General features: G+C 40.9%; 1 long non-coding RNA gene across 1 annotated transcript; it reads left to right on the forward strand.

Moving 5' to 3' along the window:
- Positions 1 to 1,207: 1,207 nt before the first annotated feature.
- LOC122461383 lies at positions 1,208 to 18,914 on the forward strand. The gene is made up of 3 exons (XR_006283228.1): positions 1,208 to 1,220; positions 3,858 to 3,867; positions 18,677 to 18,914. It is a non-coding gene; the product is annotated as an uncharacterized LOC122461383 (long non-coding RNA).
- The last annotated feature ends 606 nt before the right edge of the window (positions 18,915 to 19,520 follow it).

Below are 19,520 nucleotides of genomic sequence, written 5' to 3' on the forward strand. Positions count from 1 at the left end.
TGCACAATGGAAACAGATTTAGCCATTCTAGACTTTTTATCCAGTTGTAGGATGAAAGATGCCTGTTAGTTTCCTTCTGACGGAGGAACTCTCCTCATATCACCACACAGCATAAGTCCAGTGATCAGAGATAATGCTCCTAGTTCAGCAAGGTCCTTCCACATGGGCTTAATTAGGAGCAAGCAAATAGTCCTATTGAAATCAGTGCGAGCAATCGTGCTTAAACTTACACTCATGTATGAGCTCCTTCCTGAATCAGGGCCAACACATAAATGTTTTCCAGAACTTATCCTTCATGTCAGTTTAAGTTAATTTTTAAACACTTATCCTTGACCTTCTGTAAGGATTCCATTTTATCTGCAATAACTGGCAGTGGTGTTAATGCACCAACCACTCATGGTATCTGCTTAGCAGAAGTTGTTAAGTATTTTAGGCAAGGCTGGTAGTGCTCTCGGTTATTAAAGTTGCTTGACATTTTCCATTATAAAAGTCTGTTTTCAGTTGAATATAAAACTTTAGTGTTTGGGCTGAAATTTTACACGACAGGTGTCTACCTCTGGCTGAACTTTTCTGGAAAATTTTAACCAAAGCTGATCAGATATTTCCAAAAAGAAGACATGGGGAAAATATATATCATTGCCCATGTTAAAAAATTCCACCAACATGATCAAAAACTTGAAATTTATCAGGGGAGTGGCCTTTGTGTCAGCAACAGGCCTTTTCCCCTCCCTAGGAAAATCTGCCAAAATTTGGCTAAGTTATAAACCTTTGAAAAAGTGCAGATTGCACCAGCTCAGTAGAGACATCTTCACTTTTAGCAGCTAAAATCTCTGCAGATTCCATTCTCACATCCACATTCTTGAGCTTCCCAAAGCTCCTAGCACTGACCAGATTGCACATGCACCATGCCTACAGTGATGGAGCATTCTCCCTCTCTCCAGGGCTACAGGAGAGAAGGTGGACTTTCCCTGGGTCTGGGTCAGGTACTTGAACTGGGAGCAGGGAGCCTGACTCTATGTAGCTCTCAGTGCCCCCGCTGACACCCACGCTGCATGAAGGAAGAAGTCATCTATTTTGAATGTAGTAGGATCAAAAGCTAATCCAGGGGTGGGAAAGGAGTAGATTGGCACAAGGAAACTGGTAAGACTATGACAGGGGTTGGGAAGAGAAATTGAACCTGGTTGGGAAAGGAGACTTAGATGGTGAGGCAGGTGTGAGAAGTGGAGGCTGGGAATGGGAGGGAGGCTGGGAATGGGAGCCAGTGAGGGAAACAAGACTGGAAACCAGGCTGGAGGTGGAGACACTGAGGTTGGATAAGGAGCTTGGGGATACAGGAAAGAACTGTTAATGGCTGGGAAAGGAGACTCGGTCAAGAAGCCTTTGAAGTGGAGACTGAGACTGGGTAGGAAAGAAACTTGGAACTAGTAAAAGGAGCCAGGAGTGGGGAAGAGCTAGGACAGGTACACATTACCAGGGACAAGAAAGAAGTCCTGAGTCTCATCATTCCTCAGCAGACATCAGTGAAGCCCACCGGCAAATTGTATGTCCCATCTTCCTCCAGTATCTGTTCACATGTAAGATGACAACTTCCTACTATCAGTTACTCAAGTGGTAGAGGTCTGCGCAGTAAATCTGAAGGTTTCAACCCTGCTGATGGACCATGTGAGTGTCAGTATGATGCCACATAATGGAATTTCAGATTTGTTCAGTTCATTTTTTTAAGGAAATAATTTCTAGGGAATTATTAACAAACAAAGACACTATGTTAAAATAACATTATTAAAGTTGCAAAGTCAAGAACCCAAAAGTTAGGAAATGTCAGACTTAAAGTTGCCTGTGAAACTTTAACTTGGCCCTCTGTGCCTGTACATTATGATGCAGTCTTCAATTACATGATCACATACATTTTTTTTCAACAGGACCCCTGCTTTATTCGGTGCACAGGATAGACCTGCTCTGTGGTTGAATCAAGGTTGTGTAGTGAAGGAAGCTGTTGTCTTTAGCACTCCTGCTTCATTTGTTGCAGAAAATAGAAAGTGTGTAGTGAATGAAACAAGGCTATTGCAAGAAAGGAAAATATGATGGTGTCATTGTTAAGGTAATTGAAATGCTTTGTTTTGATTTCGACTTTTAAAAAAAAATTGTATTATAATATATATTTTTTAAAAATCAAAACAAAGTCATTTCAAAACAAAAAATCTAAACATCTGATTCTGAAAATGTTGAAACTTTTTCCAGTTTTCTACAAAAACAAAATTCTGGCAAAACTGATCCGATTTTGTGAAGTATTTTGATTTCAATGAAATACCATATTCCCAGGGAATATGGTTAGGTCAAAGTTTTTCGAACTAGCTCTAATAGATATTGCTCACCTTTTCCCTTGAAGTGTATGTATTTTATGTTCCCTGAATCTTATTTTCATGTAGCCCTATTTTGTTCTGTTTTGACATACATTCCAGGACACATAGCTGTTTGCCTTCCAATTTGTTCAGATAAGGTGATGTTATCATAAGCTTTTACTTATTGGTTGCTTGCGTATTTGCATTTCAGTTGAAGAAAGCATTGATATCGGAACAAAGGTCTATGGTAGATAAGATGACTATAAATTGTGTAGTTTTAACATTTCTTTTATGCTATTATTATTTTATTAATATTAGTTCCTAGAAGCTCCAGTCAGGGATCAAGTTTCCACTGTGCTCAGCTCCAAAGACTTTATAGTTGATACACTGGATGAGACACAACAGGTGGATAAAACAAGTAAATGGGAGATAAGGTAAACATAACCTCACTCAATTATTAACACTATTTACAGTCATATTTGTGGAGCTCTCTGTCTTGCAATATATTGGTGTCTTCACTTCTTACAATATATTGGTAACCATAATATTAAACTTCCATTAAATGGGAAACAAAAATACAAATCCTTTTGTCGGACAATATCTGCAAGACCATTTGGCTAAATGTCAAAAATACTTCAAACTCTCTATCTCTGTCTTCAAGGTTACTTCAGAATAAGATTTTCAGTCAATTCTTATGGTCCCGAGAGAAGTTATAACCCTGCTGAGGACAGTAAATGCCAGAGGAGTCATCAGCAGAGAGGGAGTCTGTCACATACACTTTACTCATGTCCCGACCTGCAAAATGTCTAGTCTGACACATCTCTCGGCAGTCCTGAATATCCAGACTTCTCCCTCTCCCTGGTTCTGCTTGCTGGGCCTGCCAGAAGTTGATATAATATACAGTGGTTCAGTGAAATGACTCCTTACCGTAGTGATGTGAGTGATCCTTAGAAGATGGCATTTTGGCCAGATGGCATATATTTCAAATGGTAATCTGACCTAACAAACTGGGCACATATTTTTGTGTGGAAGAAATACAAAGTAAGTGGGGTCATATAGATTTGTTAAAGGAGTAGTTTTGCTCTGTCTTTTCAGTTTTTGTATTCCAACTTGGGGTTATAACCTGCTAGTTTTCTTTGACTTTGCACACCGTGTCCTCTCACTCTCATCTCAGGGCTCTTTATACACTGTTCCATATGCCTGAAATGCACTCCCAAACCCTTCTGCTATACCTATATCCTCTTGTCCTCCAAGTCTCTCCTCAAAACACACCCATTCCTAAAGGCCGATAAAGCTTAGTCCCCTCCAGAATGAGGTGGTAACTAACCAGGCAACTGAAAGTTTGAAACACAGCACAACACAGACACGTACAATCTCCAACAAAAATCATGGAAATAACAAGATACATTCCCAATTTCACCACCCACTCATTGCATCCCATTCCTTCTCTTTGTCTGCATATTTTCCATTTAGAAACACTTGTTGCAAAAGACCTTGTCTTCATACCACTCTGTAAAGTTCTTAACTTGTTGTTGCCACAAATCATAAATAATTGGTTTTTGATACCTTCCACTAATCAGCATCATATCATACTTTCCATAGCACACTGTTCATGCTCTATAAAGTATCTTATGCTTTCTGAACATAGTGCTGGTAGATCATGTATTAACTCCATTCATTCCTGATCATGTAAAAAATTGAGTAATGGGGAAGCTACTGGTTAGGGAAAATTGGTGAGTAGGATTTGGGTGGGTAGCGTGGCAGCTGTGTGTATGTATTTTATGTTCCCTGGGCTGAAAGGGGGAAAGAGTAGAATAGAAGAGGCAGGTGCCAAGCAGAGTAAGCTAGTAAGTGAAGGGATCGAACTTGTTGGTAGGGCACCTACACAACTATATGGAGTTGCCCTGCCGGGGCACCATCAGCAGAGCCAGCTCAGGACAGACTGTTCTTCTACAAAGACAGTTGCACTGCTGTGAGGTAGCTACAACCTTTTAATCAAGACGTATTCAATGAACTACTTTAATAATATGTCAGAATTAAAGAGTTATAATTAATAAAGGATGGATAATAATGGTGATGATGAATCCATGTACTTTGCCTTTTTTGAAGACCAGAGTGCAGTTATTTGTATCTGATGGATACTGAATCTCAGTACAGCCACTGATTATCGTGGAGCCGGGCAGCTGGGGAAAGAAGCGAGTATCTCGGGCACTGGGGAGTTTTGGTGTGAGAGTGTTGGACAGCAGGAGAGAGCAACTGGAAGCCTTAGCAGAGACCTGGAGTGAGGTCATGTAGCTACAGTATGAAAAAGGAGGAGAGGGAAGGAACTGAACCTTATTTAGAATCATGATGTGTGATCACTATTTTAAGCATACATTATTTATATACTGGTAAAGTTGGGAAGCTGATTTGTTTGAATATGTATGTGGCAGTACAGGGTACAAATCAGTTCAGACTCAGGGACTCCCCATACCCTTAAAATTATTCCTGTGTATTTTAATGTATATCTTTGTATTTGTATCTTTCTTCAAGGATCTCAAAGGTCTTTACCCCCATTCATTAAATAAGTTAGATCAACAGCACCACTGGCAAGTAGGTCAGCATTATTATTATGCTCATTTTACATACAAATAAATTGAGGCACAAAAAGATTACAACACGTTTTTCAAACTTGGGTACCTAAAATCAGGGATTTAAATAAGTGCCCTGATTTTTCTGGGCAACTCTGAAATCAAGTTACTTTTATTTAGGTGCCTAAATTTGGGTAATCAGGTTTGAAAAATTTGGTTTAAGTCAGTTGGCTTCTATCACATAAAATCATAAGAATGGCCATACTGGGTCATACTAATGGTTTATCTAGCCCAATATCCTGTCTTCCAACAGTGGCCAGTGCCAGATGCCTCAGAGGTAATGAAAAGAACAGGGCATTTATCGAGTGATCCAATCTCCTGTTGTCCAGTCCCAGCTTCTAGCAGTCAGAAGTATAGGGACACCCAGATCATAGGGTTGCATCCCTGGCTGTCTTGCTTATCTTCCATCATATTGTGGCCAAATCAAAATTAGAACACAGGACTCCTGTCTCCCAGTCACTTGCTTTACCCGCTAGAAGTAAATGTATTAGCCTTAGTGTTACTGGAATTTTATAATTAAAAACAAACAAACAAAAATAAAGGGTTTGGTTTCAGCAGATATTAAAGATCATTTTGTCTCTGCAGTAGTAGCTTGGTGATCTTCAGAGACTACTGATATTTCTCTCCCCAAAAGTAAAACTAAAATGCTTCAGCTTTGTGGTTCTTAGATTGGTTTTACAAAGTGTAAAATTGATCTGTATGTTAACCAAGGACATTCACTTCCTAAATAGGGATTAATTAATGCAGCTTTTTATTCCAGATTTAATAATATTTTATTTTGCCTATCAACACCATTGTAAAATCCCAGAAGTCCTTTACTGAAACTGGAATGAGACAGAGTTAGCAGGTGTTATTAAGAGAACATGTCTGTTGCCTTTGCAAAATGCCAGAAGTTGATTGCAGGCCAACTGGGGAAGACCTATGAGATCCTTCCAGTATACACAAAAGGAATGAACCTATAATTAAATTACAGTTAAACACAGATGGTTATTTTACAGCAGGTGCTCAACTTTGAAAGTGTATCTCTGGACTATTTTTGTTCCAACATGGTGTTCAGTCTCTGTTGGGTTTCTGGCAGCATTTTATGGTTAGATAGAAATATTCCTTTGTATCAATTTTGGTCTTTTTGCCAGAATATAAAGCTACTGAGCTCTGTTATGTTTTAAAGAAAAGCTAGAGGAATAATTGTGAAGCATAGATTAAACATAACTTTAGATTGTTTGAAAATCACTATCACTAGATCATAGTAAAGGACACCTGCATACCATTCACAGGATTTAAAGGATTGTTATGTGCAAATAAACCTAGTTCTTAAAATGTTTCATTATCCCAAGGTGAAATAAATATTATGCAAATTTTACAGTTAAATATATACTTTTTATTTGAATGCTGAAAAATACCTCAGTGGAACGTTATACCACTCGAAGGTCAGAGTGTTAACTTCTGTTTGCATTTTTTATACAAAGTATGAGCCTGACCCTTCAAGGGCTAAATAGCTTTCATCTTCCACTCAAGTGAGTGCTTTGTGCCACTTAGTACCTTTTAGGATCATGCCCTAAAAACTCTCACTGAGAAAAATAATAATAATTAGCAAAATTAATGTATTTAAAGTGGAATTTGCTTTTAAATTTAAAAGACTTAATTGCATTTAAATCCATCCAGTAGAAAATAGCCATGCCCTTCCATCCATGCAATGCATTCTGATGGTGGCTGTAACTTGGTAATAGTCAAAAGAAGCAGGTTTCCTAGCTTCTGAGTCTGTTTGTCATGATAGAGTTTAATCAGTGATTTATATTTCCTATTACACATCAGAAAGCTTGGTGTTTTGCTGGGAGATCACTTCAGTGTTTTTTGTTTGATTAGTAGCTTTGGCAATAGTATGCAAGGGGAATTTGACTTGCACTGGCAGGCCATGTAAATAAACCAGTAACATAGAGCGAGATGTTGTAGAATAGCTTTGGAAGCAAGTTATATAAATGAGCTTCCCATATCCCTTGCTCTACAATCATGTAACCTAAGGTGGGTTCTGCAGCCCTAGAGCTGGAGTAATCCTATGAGCAGTACCAAAGTTGAGAAGAATCTTGCTTCCTTTACTGGCTTACGTGCCATCTGAACAAAAATGACCTGATGTCTGTTGGGGCGGGCAAGCTGCTCGTACTCCCACTTGATGGGGGCTCTTGCTACTGGATCCCCAAATCCATCCAAGTGATCACACAGCTCAATCACTTGATTAAGGGAAGGTTCTGAGAGAGATTCTCTGGCAGTTGCCCTTCTCTTCTCCCTTGCTGAGCTAAGCAATGCAGCTGTCAGCCAGGATGATAAACAGCTTCTGAATATTTGGTTTGTGGTTGACAGAAAGTCAGTCTTACATGGATCAGCCTGTCCCTCTCTTAGAGAACAAACAGAGAACCTTCCACATGAGCAGTTGTGCAGCATGAAGAATAGTGTCCTACCCAATTTCAGTGTAATTATATACTGAACTTACACCGTGCTCCTCATCCTTCTCCTCTGCATCTGCTCCTTCTCTCCATCTTTAGTCACCTCAATCCTACCCCAGTCTCCCTTTACCATTAATCTATTCTCCTTTCTCACTTCTTTGCCATCCAGCAACTTTACTTTCTTATTAACCAACTGCCACACCCAGCAATACCATTCCCTCTCTTGCAGATCTTTCTCTCAGCTCTGCTTCTTCTTGTTTCCTCTCCTTGCTTCTGACCATGTCTTTTTCAATCCTGGCCCACCATACCGATGCTTCTTTTACTCCCACTGCTTCCTCTGCCTGCAATATTCTCCATGATGTGGTATGCCGTTCAACCATATTCTCTTCCTTCATGCCCTTCCTTGAGACTCACTACTTTTATTACAATATTTGTATTACACTAGTACCCAGAGATCCCAGCCAGGTTGAGGCCATATTACAGTGGGCACTATAGAGAGACAAGATGGGTGGGATAATCTCTTTTATTGGACCAACTTTTGTTGGTCAGAGAGACAAGCTTTCAAGCTATGCAATACGGCTGTAATAATAGTAGACACTATACACACATGTAATAAAACACAGTCCTTGTCCTGAAGAGTCTTAAATACTTTTAGATAATGTTTCAGTCCTGACTAAAAAGCCCATCTTACTTTTAAAATGAAAAGGGAACTAACATGATGTACACCTAATAGAAGAACATTTCATTCTTCCACTGTTATAGTCCTAATCCTCTATATCTGACCATTACACATCCTGGTTCATGTCATCTATTGCTCTGCTCTGTCTCAATTAGACTGTAAACTCCTGAAGACAAGGCCTCTCTCTCTCTCTCTCTCTCTCTCTTTCATGTGTAAAGTGTTTTGTGCATCTATGGGGCTCTATAAATAATTATAAGTAATAATGACTGTCTCTTCAAACCCACTCAGTGTGTCCCCCAGTGTGATTCCTATGAGCTCAATTGCTGTATATGTCAATCAGTCTGTGTAGTGTCTACAATTTACAATACATACTAGAAACAGTCTTCTCCATCAGAAAGCAGTTAGCTCCTTAACTGTGCAACTGTAGTAACTGCTCCCATATACCAATGGGTACTACCTATTCACTAACATGCAAGTTATGCCAATTAGGCCCTAAACAGCTACTCCACATTGTCTGTGGATGGCAGGTATTGTAAGGTGGCTACTTAGGGTCTAAATTGGCATTATGGCTTGTTACTGAAAGGGCAGTGCCCCTTGGTATAAGGGAGCAGCTTCTACAGTTGCATAGTCAGGGAGCCAACTGTTTTCTAATGAAGAAGATCATTTTGATTTTCAAATGCATATAGAACACTTGCTGTTGACCAAGGAATGGCAAAAATCTAGAAAATCTCATTATCAGCTATATTACAGTTTCTCTTTTTACAAATGTAGCCTTTTATATATTTTTAATCTGTAGTCAGCTACTAGCTAGGTTAGTGGAGAATGTGATTGTATTAAATCTAAGAATACAGTAACCAATGCTTTGTGAAGCCCTCTGGCTCGTATGGTAATAGAAATACAATGTGCATCAAAGGGCTCAGATAAGCACTACCTAGCCAATACATTTCTAATGGATAGTTTATCTCTTATGAAGATGATTTAAGAAAAAAGTCATATAAAATGGATATTTATCACTCTCATTATAAAGCCACCTGCTGTAAGTCTCTGCCTCAGTCTGAGGTTCTGCTTTTCTGACATAGGTTTTAATGGTACAGAGCCATAATGAATACTTAACAAAAGAAATTCTCACAGAGCAAAACTTGCAGTATGCAGCTTAATTGCACACCTTACCAAAATCCCCCACAGAAAAGACTGATGATGTCAGCAAAGGTTCGTGAAGCTGTTCCTGAGACCATCTCAGGGGGCTATTGTTTTTGAAGAGCTATCAAACCATCAGCAAAACTACTGGTAGCCATCTTGTCCATTACAGTATGGTTAGATTAATAAATAGCCTTAAGGATTAAATTTGCTAAGAGTGACCCAATTAAATAGTCTGAAAAGAATATTCTGTTCTTCCAGGTTCACTCCCGTCTAGTAAGATCATGCAAGGCTCTCCGTGACACGTAAACCCCACATTTCCTGCGTGTGTGTGTGTGTATGTGTTGGGTGAGGGAGGGAGGGAGAGGGAAGAGGTGTTGCTCGAGTTAGCAAGAATTGGGGGTCAGCATAGAGGGAGGCTTTGGTAGTTGGGCTATTGGAGGGGCTATTGGAACCATGATGATGCAGATTCACTATCGCCAAGTGTGAAAAGGCTGGAGCTGCTGCTCCAGTGCAGAGTATTTTCTGCCAAGGGGCTGCTCTACAGTTATGCACCCCGGCTCAGGCTGCAAGATGCTGAGTAAGCCCCATCAGCCTTAAATCCTAGTACTGAAAATTAGTTACTCAGGTTTATGGACTTAAGTTATCGACCTTTAAATGACTTTTGACTCCAAATAACTGATGTTCTACCATACCTTGATGTGTTCATATTTTTTCCTACATGTTGCCACCTCCTTCACTGCATCAAGTTTCTAAGCCAAGAAAATCTATTTTTAAAAGCTTAGAGTTCTACAGTATTCTAGACAATATGTGACTGTTAGTTCATTGTGATGCTCATAAAAATCTACCAGGTAGCCTGTCCAGCCCTGTTGAACTTCTGCCTTTCAATAGCTGAGCTACACTGTCTTTGTCTTAAACTCCCCCACCTCTTCCATGGCTCCAGTAACCTTGGGATTTTACAGCTAGGCTCTCAGATTGGTGCTTTCCTTGTTAGTTATTCATTTTGTTAAAGGAAATTAGTCATTTCCTTGCCTTTGCACGTAGGTACAGTACTTAGAAAATCTTTTTAAACAAGGTATGGAGGAAATCTTTAATACAGGTTTTACTTTTTTCACACAATTTTTCCTTTAAATCTAATCAGTTACAGCAGCACCTTGTGCTCTATGATTTTAGTTACAAATTGGGCTGTTTTCTGTTACTCCACAGTGTCACAAGATGACGTTTCTAATAAACCCCCGTGTGCTTAGGATTTACAACAAGTCACAGTGGAAACTCTACTTCTTCCCCAAAGTGTGGAAACTAAAAGGAACTTCTCTGGAATTTTGAAAAACATAGAGCAACACAGAAACATTCTCATCATCAGCATGTTTATGCATCTGACTCTCCTCTATATTCATGGGTGATAGATATTTTTTTATATCAACATTTTCCTTGTTGCTGTTTCCAACACCATTACTTGATCATATTCAATTTACACTGACCCCATAATTTGAGGCAATGAGACTGGTGGTGATTTCCTTGTTACAATTGAAATATGACAGTTTTGCTTGCACATTAATCACATGAAAGTCAATGCTTGGATTTGAGATTTACAATGGGTTCCAAGATTTATTCTTCTAGATTTATGTGAAAGGATTACAATGTTTTGAATAAGAATTATATAGTATTGGCTAGCTGTGAATTATTTTTACTTGAGATTCACCTTTATGGATTTTAAATTAAAATTTGCTCAACCTTATTGAGACAAACGTGTTTTTATCATAAGGTCAATAATACGGTAATAGCAGCATAGTAAGGAAATATTTACAGTGTAATAAAATACAAAGCTTATTTCTTCTCTCTCTTAAGATCAATACACATTCTTTGCTAATATTTAATCAGTCCTACTGACATAATGATTTACCTGGCATTACCTCTGATATGTTCCTATAAGGTTCTGATTCTATTTGCCTTTGAACTTGTCATGACTTACATTCAGCCTTCTATGGCTGAAGAAAATTCCTCCTTTGCCATTCCAGTATTGGTGAGTAAACTAATGAGAAAAGATATATGTAAGCCATTAATTGCCATTGCCATTAAGTTAGCTTTAAAATGTTGATATACAAGAATGTCGCCTATCACATCCTGTATGCACTTTGTTGCCATCTGAACAGTGGAGACCAACAACCTAGGTATCATGGATAGATGTGACTTCTGACCACAGACACAATAGGAACTGATTTGGACTGAAACCATTCCCCCCCACCCAAAAAAAAATTCATGTGAATCAGAGATTTTGCAAAAGAAAATGTTTTGGAAATGTTGCAACATGATGTTTCTGAAACAAAATATGCTCTTCATATGCCCTGCAGCTGCTGGGGATCTTGGAGTCTGCTGGTTCTGGGAACACCTAGCCATGTGGACTACCCCAGGGCTAGGGACCTCAGAGCTTCTAAATTTCAGGGCCAGCTGATTCCGTGGGCTGCCTGACTCTTGCTGCTCCAAGGAACCAGTTGGCCTGGGAGTCTGGCTCAGTGGCAGGAAGCCTGGAAACCTTGAGAGCCTCAGCTTGAGTTGCCGCTGTCTGGGCTCCCAGGCTCCCTGTTGTGGTAATGGGAACCTAGACACTGAGAGCCAGGGCTTCCATGGCTTCCATGCTCCCAGTAGGAGAGACAGGGAGCCTGGACCCATGGCTGGAGCCAGGGTTCCAGTATTGCCATGAGCTGAGCCCTGGTTACAGCCAGGGCTTCCAAGACTCCCTGCTCTGCTGCAGGGAGCCTGGAAGCCTTGGGGTCTGGGTCCCTGGTCAGTCCTTCTGGCAGAACTGCAGCCCCTGGAAGCATGGGCTTCCTAGCAGCAAGCTAGATGAGCTGGGAGGGAACTGGGATGGTTTCCAGTGGAACTCTGCCTGCAATTCCACAAAAATTTGTCTAACTCGAACTGATTTTGTGAAATATTTTGGGTTCAACAAATCGTCATTTTCCAACTAAACTCAGTTTTGTTGGAAAATTTCTGACAAGCTCTACACCTAAGGGCATATGGGGTAGTGTAGCCACCTCCCAGTCTCAGTTCCCTTTTTCCTGGCCTTGGCAGGAAACAGAACCCAGTGGTGTCTGCCTACTGTCCTGTACTTCCCTTTCATCAAATCAATTTGTAAATATCGTTAGTTAGTTTAGTGTCAGGAGCGGGCTGGGACCAAGGCAGGCATAGAAGTGATTGCAACTGAAGGGGTAAGCATTGAGCAACTAGAGAATTGCTCTGGGCTTAAGAGCAGGCTTTCTGATTCCCTTGGCCAGTCAAGTAAAGTGGTCAATCTGGCAGCCCTTCTGTGGCTCAGTTGTACTCATAGGCTGCCCAGAGACTGAGCAGGTGAAGCTGCAAGTCCTTGTTCCTGACAGGGTGTCAGTAGCAATGGCTCTTTACAGGAGTCCTGACCTGGCTTCCTCTTCCCCGTTACTAAAGACCTTCCCTGCTTGCTGGCACAACACCCTCGATGGCCTCCCGAAGAACCTGGTGACTACCCAGTCAGGCTTTGTCATGTCCCCAATGCATAACTGGCCATGGGGTGTGTCACAAATATGCTTATGTTATTCATCTGCTTAAAACACATCTCATTAGCCTCATTCTTCTTTAAATATATGGTATATAAGTGTAGAGATGCCAATGATGGAGCAACAGCTCAGACCTGCAGCACAGACCCTACCAGAGTATTTATCTACAATAAATCAAAACTGGGAAAAGAGTTTGGGATGATAGTGGTAAGCCACTTGGCAATCTCCTCCTTTGTATCTAACTTTTATGTAGCCGCTTATCCAAGCTTTATTATTATTTTTCCCCTTTGTTGCCTTTAATTAAGTTGTAAAGTGAGCTTCCCTGTGTACCTAACTCCCAAAGGGGGCATTATAACTAGACAAACTCTTACTGCCAATATTGTCAGAAGAGTGATGTGGAGATATTACATCCATGTTAATAATAGAAAAGGAATCCCCAGTGCTCATTTTCAGTGTGTATGTTATTCCCAAACTACAATATAGTAAGTACCTGCAGATCGAGACCGTTAGTGGGGAAAGAAAACAGAGGTCTCAGTTCATGTGGACTGATTTTCAGAGGCACTGAGCACCCACAGCTCCCATTCAAGTCAAGGGAAAAGGAGGTGCTCAGCATTTTTAAAAATCAGGCCATAAAGATCTCAGGTTGAGTACCCCAAATTAAAAATTCTGATATCTTCAAAAATGTCCACTAATTGTGTATTCAGTTAACGTGAAACCAGGAGCCTCTTCCAAAACAAAAACAAAAGTGAAATATATGCCTAAAGATGACAGAGCAAAAATTATATTGCAAGGTTGGTAACCTCATCCTGACATCCGTGCCCCCAAATTTGGAGAAAAGACTGCTAATTTAATGGAAGTCTTTTTTTTTTCTTTTTTTTCTTTCTTTTTTTCTGTGGGTGAACCGGATTCACATAATTTTTGCCTGGTTCGGGTATTAATAACAAACGTTTTGTCCAGCTCTAATTAATACCCTGGTGGAGCAGACATTCCCAAATCTGTTTAGAGAAGCTGAGGAGTTATTTTTGATGTAGCATGCTGAAATGTAATAGATGGGGAAAGTATTTGCACTTACATACTGTCCACACATGGGGTAAATTGTGCTGTTAGGTATGGACATTAATGGGAGCAGAGTTGGGTCAATGTTGAGTGCACTGAAAATCCTGACCTCAAGGCACAGGGCTGGGGTTGAAGAAGGTGTAGAACTGTGCTGCTCCAGGGACAGCTCTGAGAGACATTGTGCTAGAATGGGCCTTCCTATCATGTAAGGGAGTGCAATACTACATTCTCCCTCGGAGGGGCACAGCATGCTTTCCTCTGCATATCCAGCCAACTCCACGGGCTTGTGCAGACTGGGGAATGGCCACAGCCTGACTACCTCTCCCCTCTACATTTTGGGGTGGTTGACACCACTGGGACCAGTACCTGTACTCAGGAAATTGCTGGGACTATGATATTGGCCTCTCCATGACAGTGTGGCAGAGGAGGAAGGGGGAAGGAGAGAGTGGAGAGTGAAGAAGGCTTGTTAAACTCACTTACTACCTGTTTACCCTGAAAGAACTAGGGAAAATCTGTACCATGTTGCACTTTATTTGCCAGGCACAGAGGTTCAACGTGGTAAAAATTTTAATGAAGTCACGCAAATGAGTTTTATATCTCTGCTGCTTGGATTAATAATTAAAACCACCTTCTTACATCTGAGTCATAGATATATACTGGAAATTGGGCATTAGATAGTTTTCTCTCTTTGGAACAAAAAAACTATTATCCAGTCAAATAAGAAATTTGTGAATTATCCACATATAATTTAGTTAGTGGCTTGCATTGCATTTCCTTCACTGCATTGGTTGAATGGGCTGTCTGTCTACAAAAATTACAATTGTTTGTTCCAGACAGTGTCAGCCTCAGCATATTGAGAATACTTATGTTTTCATTATCTATTATGTTGGGAATAATTTTGTAACAGTATTTACAAAATGATATGAAAATGAATCCAGCAAGCAGGAGAGGAAAAATCACAGATGGCTGAGATTTGGTGATGATGGATAGATGCACTAGTGCTTTTAATTCGTATTTATATGAGACTCTATTAGCTGATGGAATAAACAGGGAAATATTTTATTTTTCTTCTTCTAAGACATATTTTTAGAGTACTTTCAAAGATGGCAAGTGATTTTTTTTCAAATGAACTTCTGCAGAGTAACTTTAGTTGAAGTTGCTGTTCTACAAAATTAAAAATTGTTTAAAATGGAACATTTTCATAAAGCAGAAAGATTATTACATTAGATATAAGCTGGCCTGTTGTAGTTTCCAAATCTTTCTTCTAAATTTAAACAAATCATCAAACTGAATGCACAAAGACTTAAGCTAGTTTCTAGCTTTATTTCATCAGTTAATTAAACTTATGTAATAATCATAGGTTACCAAAAGTGAATTGGTAAAATAAAGTGCATCTCTTCTTTTCTATAGCTTAAATAATAAACAAATATTAGGTTATTTTGAAATATGCTTACATCTGTACTATGACTTTAGCAAAAATATAATTTGCATCCACTTTTAAATATTGTGCTTGGGGATGTGTTTATTCTATCAAACTGGATCCCCGTAATATCTTAGTAAGTTGCTTAATACTTGGACTGTTGGTTGAATCACTGACAAGGGGCATAGCATGTTCTCTAAGGTAATTGGCTGATGAATCTGCGGTCTAAATTTATACAATTTGATTAGTTCCACTGGCAGATAATTGGTAATTAGATGGTACACAAATGTCATTTTCTTCCATGCTTCATCTTTCAATCTTATTTCCCAAATAACATTTGTGGGAATATAAAATCACAAGCTGACATGAAAACAGCTTTTTATCCTAAATAATGTCATAGAATGGAGAATTAGGATTGATACAATTGTTTATGTTGAGGGTAACAATGAATTTATTTCTTTTAAAGGAAATGCAATTTAGGTTTATTTTTCATCATAAAATTTTAAGGATAAATTGTCTAAGACAAGCAGACCTTTAGCTTGCAAGACTAAAACATGTCTGTGCTACTTGCCATGTTCGATTCTTTATTAAAACTATTTTCTTTGCAAGATTTTGCTATGAATTACTGTGAAAGTCTTATAGATATCCATTACCATCTGGTTATAAGATGAATGACTGTAACATTTGCTTATTAGCATAACAGACCAGTGGTGCATGTCCCATTATTTCAAGAGGGTGAAGCAGCAATTTCTGTAATTTGGAGATCTACGGTAACTAAGCAAAGAAAAAGATGGGTTCCAACTACTGGAATGCCAGTAGGTGCCATTAGAATCTATTCTAATGGCTTCTGTTCACCAAAAGTAGTTCTTTAGCAATGAATGACTGAGGAAGAACATTGCTTCCCTAGAAAGACTCTAGATCAGATTTTCTTCTTCACTGAAAGTTAGGTTCAGCGGGATTTTAGTGTGTGGTCGCTGATGGAATAATTGAAGATGAAAAGCAAATGGGCTGTCCTCAGGGACAGAGAGTGGGATGATGAAGACGACTCTGGAATGTGCTGATGATTGCAAGTTAGGTTTGATGAGCCAAAAAGTCTAAGCATAGGCATAGCTACCAAGAGTTCCTGAATTCTTGTGCCACTCTGACAATGATGCCTATAGCCTTGAACAGCTAACTTAAACTTCCTATCTCCATTTCACTGTTATTGATGGAAGTTAATCGAGTTATTGGGTCTGATTCTTCACTTCCTTTCAACTTGTGTCATCATTCATGTGTGCAAGGTCAATGTGAAACATTACTGTATCAGAATTGTAGCACAAGTGTAAATGACTATACGATGTTCAAGGCAATGATGAATCAGACCTCACTATATTTGCCCCACCTCCCAGTGCTGTTGTAAGTATGCATTAATATTTGTAAAGAAGTACTTACTATTTACATTAATGGCAAGAGGCCTCTGTTAAGGGGCAGGGCACATTGTACTGGACACATAGTGAAAAACAATTCCTACTGTGAAGAGCTTACTGGGTCTAATTCTCCCCTGGCTTGTACCAGAGTAAATCAGGAGCAACTCCAAGTCAAGGGAGTGGAAAACTGGGGAAAGTGAGAGGGAGAATCAAGGCCAAAATCGAAGCAAAGACAAGTCTCAACACCTGGTTGTAACAAACAATATGAGAGCTTCTGAAGTTAATAGAGAAAGGTACGTATAGTTAGGGAGACCAGCTATGTTCCCAGCCTGTAGATTGTAAATCTTTATTTTTCCAGTATATAAACAATAGGTATTATTAATGGAGTCTATAATCCCTGCTGGCCAGCTGCCTAACCATTTTCAGTCAATATGAGAAAAGTTGTCTAAGCGTTAGTACTTCTATAAGCACTCCTATTTTGCTCCTGGTTCACTTGAGCAGTGAAGGCTACAAGTATGATGTAAAATGAGAACTTCAGTTTCTCAAGTGCTGCCTAAACTTAGCATGTTAGCCAATTTTTAACAAACTTTGCTAAAGCATGAAAAAGAATGTTAACATGAGGAATTCAGACTCAGTCCAAGAGACGTGATAGGTTTAACTGTCTTTGTAAATTCCCCTCTGTTGAAAAGAATATTGTGTCCAAATTTTGCCAGGAGTTGGGAATGGGCAACAGGGGATGGATCACTTGATGATTACCTGTTCTGTTCATTCCCTCTGAAGCCCCTGGCATTGGCCACTGTCAGAAGACAGGATAATGGGCTAGATGGACCTTCGGTCTGACCCAGTATGGCCATTCTTGTGTTCTTAATTATGCCACCAGCTAAAGAAGAAACATTGGTAAAAATCCATGGACGAACGATGACATATGTGGAACAGGGCCTATGACAACAAAAATGTTAGGACTTAATGTCAGCCTGAGGTGGGGGTGCCCTGACCTGGGAACTCCTAGAAGCAGGTTGGTTATCACAATCTGAAGTGGGAAGCAAGGCTCCAGGTGAGGAATGGCCCCCATAAGGTGACAGAATTATGCCCTCACTGCAGGGGAAAAGCAGTAAGTACTGCTGCTCCTTTACCAGGAAGAAGGGTAAAGTGCAGAGCAATCTCTAGCTGCTTGGTAGGGGAGGGGAAGCAAAGAGTAGAGGGCCCAGCTGAAGGAGGAAAAGTAGGGTGGCTGAGAGCCTCCCATATGCCCAGGAGAACAGAGGGGGCAGCAGCAAGAGTTATTGTGTCAAAAGAGGGAAAAGTGGTAAGATTGAATTTGTTTTGTGGGATTTGGGAATGGTTGATTTACTGGGGGTGTGTGCAGATATGACAATTAAATATTCATGACTTTGGTGGGGTGGCTGTTGTGGGGCCTGGCGATGCTTTTGTTTTTTCACCTGGGCTAGTAGGCTTAGGCCTTGGACCAAAAGGACATTTTTCAAGCCTTGCTCCTCACACTTCCTCAACACCCTAAGATTTTGCAAGTTGTTCCTCATAAAAAAGATTGAGAGACCCAACCCCTAACCACCCCCAGGCACAGGCTGGAAACTTTGGACCCTCTGAGCCATGAGGTCAAGAGAAGGAAGAATGTATGGCATTTGGGATAGGGGGTTAGGGCCCTCAGCAGCTAGCTGCTTTATGTTCTTCTTCCACTTTAGGAAGCTCCTATAGGCCAGGTCCTGTTCCTGCCACTGAATCTCCTCTCCCAATTCAAATTATAAGCGTGGGGGAGAAGGGTATAACAATTACATGGACCTAATGGCTCAGCTAGGGTCCCCAGATATACTTGAACAAGCCCTGCCAGGAAGCATTTTGCCTCTTACAAGTGTAATGCCTCAAGTGAAGGGGCAGAGCCGCTGTTGCACCACAGCACAGAGTGTCATATGAGCTGGTAGAGGTGTGGGGTCGTTGCTTTGTCCCTCTCCTGCCCTATTTGTGGAAGATACATTTGCTAGCAACGCTGCTTGAAGCAGGCCTTGCTTTCAGAGGTGCACACCAGGGGGAAAGTAACTTAAAGGATGTACCGGTATGTGTTGCGGTTCAATGACAAGACAGCACAAAGCTTTAAGCAAGCAAGCAGGCTGGTCTGCCAACGGACTGGTCCTGTCAGCTCTCCACCCTCTCCTTTATTCTTTCTCTCCCCCCGCGCATTACATTCTCCAACAGATAAAAGGAATACACTGGCTTTGTTTAACATTCTTATTTACCAATTTCTATCTACCGCATTCTTTGCTCTCGGGCCTTGAGCCCAGTCCTGGGAGGCTTCCCATGGTTCATGTCATCTGGGCGAGATTCCAAGGTTCATGCCCTTGGATGGAGCAGTGTGTGCACTGCTCCTACACAACACTCCGGGTGTGCCCTGAATGTTGCCAAGTGCATGAACCTTGTATGAATCCTACAGGTATGCCTGAGTCCTGAGCAGGGGGCGTGGGACGGTGGGCTCAACCAGAAGGGGCATCGCCTCAACCGGAAGAGGCGGAGCCTTTAGAGCCCCGGGCCCTTTAAATCAAGATTTAAAGGGCCCCGGGCTCCAGCTGTGGTAGTGGTGGCTGGGAGCCCCGGACCCTTTAAATCACTGCCAGAGCTACCAGCTGCAGAGGCGGCTGGGAGCCCCAGGGCTCGGGGCCATTTAAAGGGCCCAGGGCTCCGACCGCTGCTACCCCGGGGCTCCAGCGGCAATTTAAAGGGCCTGGGGCTCTGGCCGCAGCTCTGGCCCTGGGCCCTTTAAATCACTGCCCAAGCCCCGCTGCCAGAGCCCTGGGCCCTTTAAATCGCTGCTGGAGCCCCGGGGGTCCAGGCCACCTCCACTACCTGGGGACTCCGGCAGCGGGGCTCTGGTGGCA

This window comes from Chelonia mydas, chromosome 8, assembly GCF_015237465.2.
Source record: "Chelonia mydas isolate rCheMyd1 chromosome 8, rCheMyd1.pri.v2, whole genome shotgun sequence".
NCBI classification, from domain to species: Eukaryota; Metazoa; Chordata; order Testudines; family Cheloniidae; genus Chelonia; species Chelonia mydas.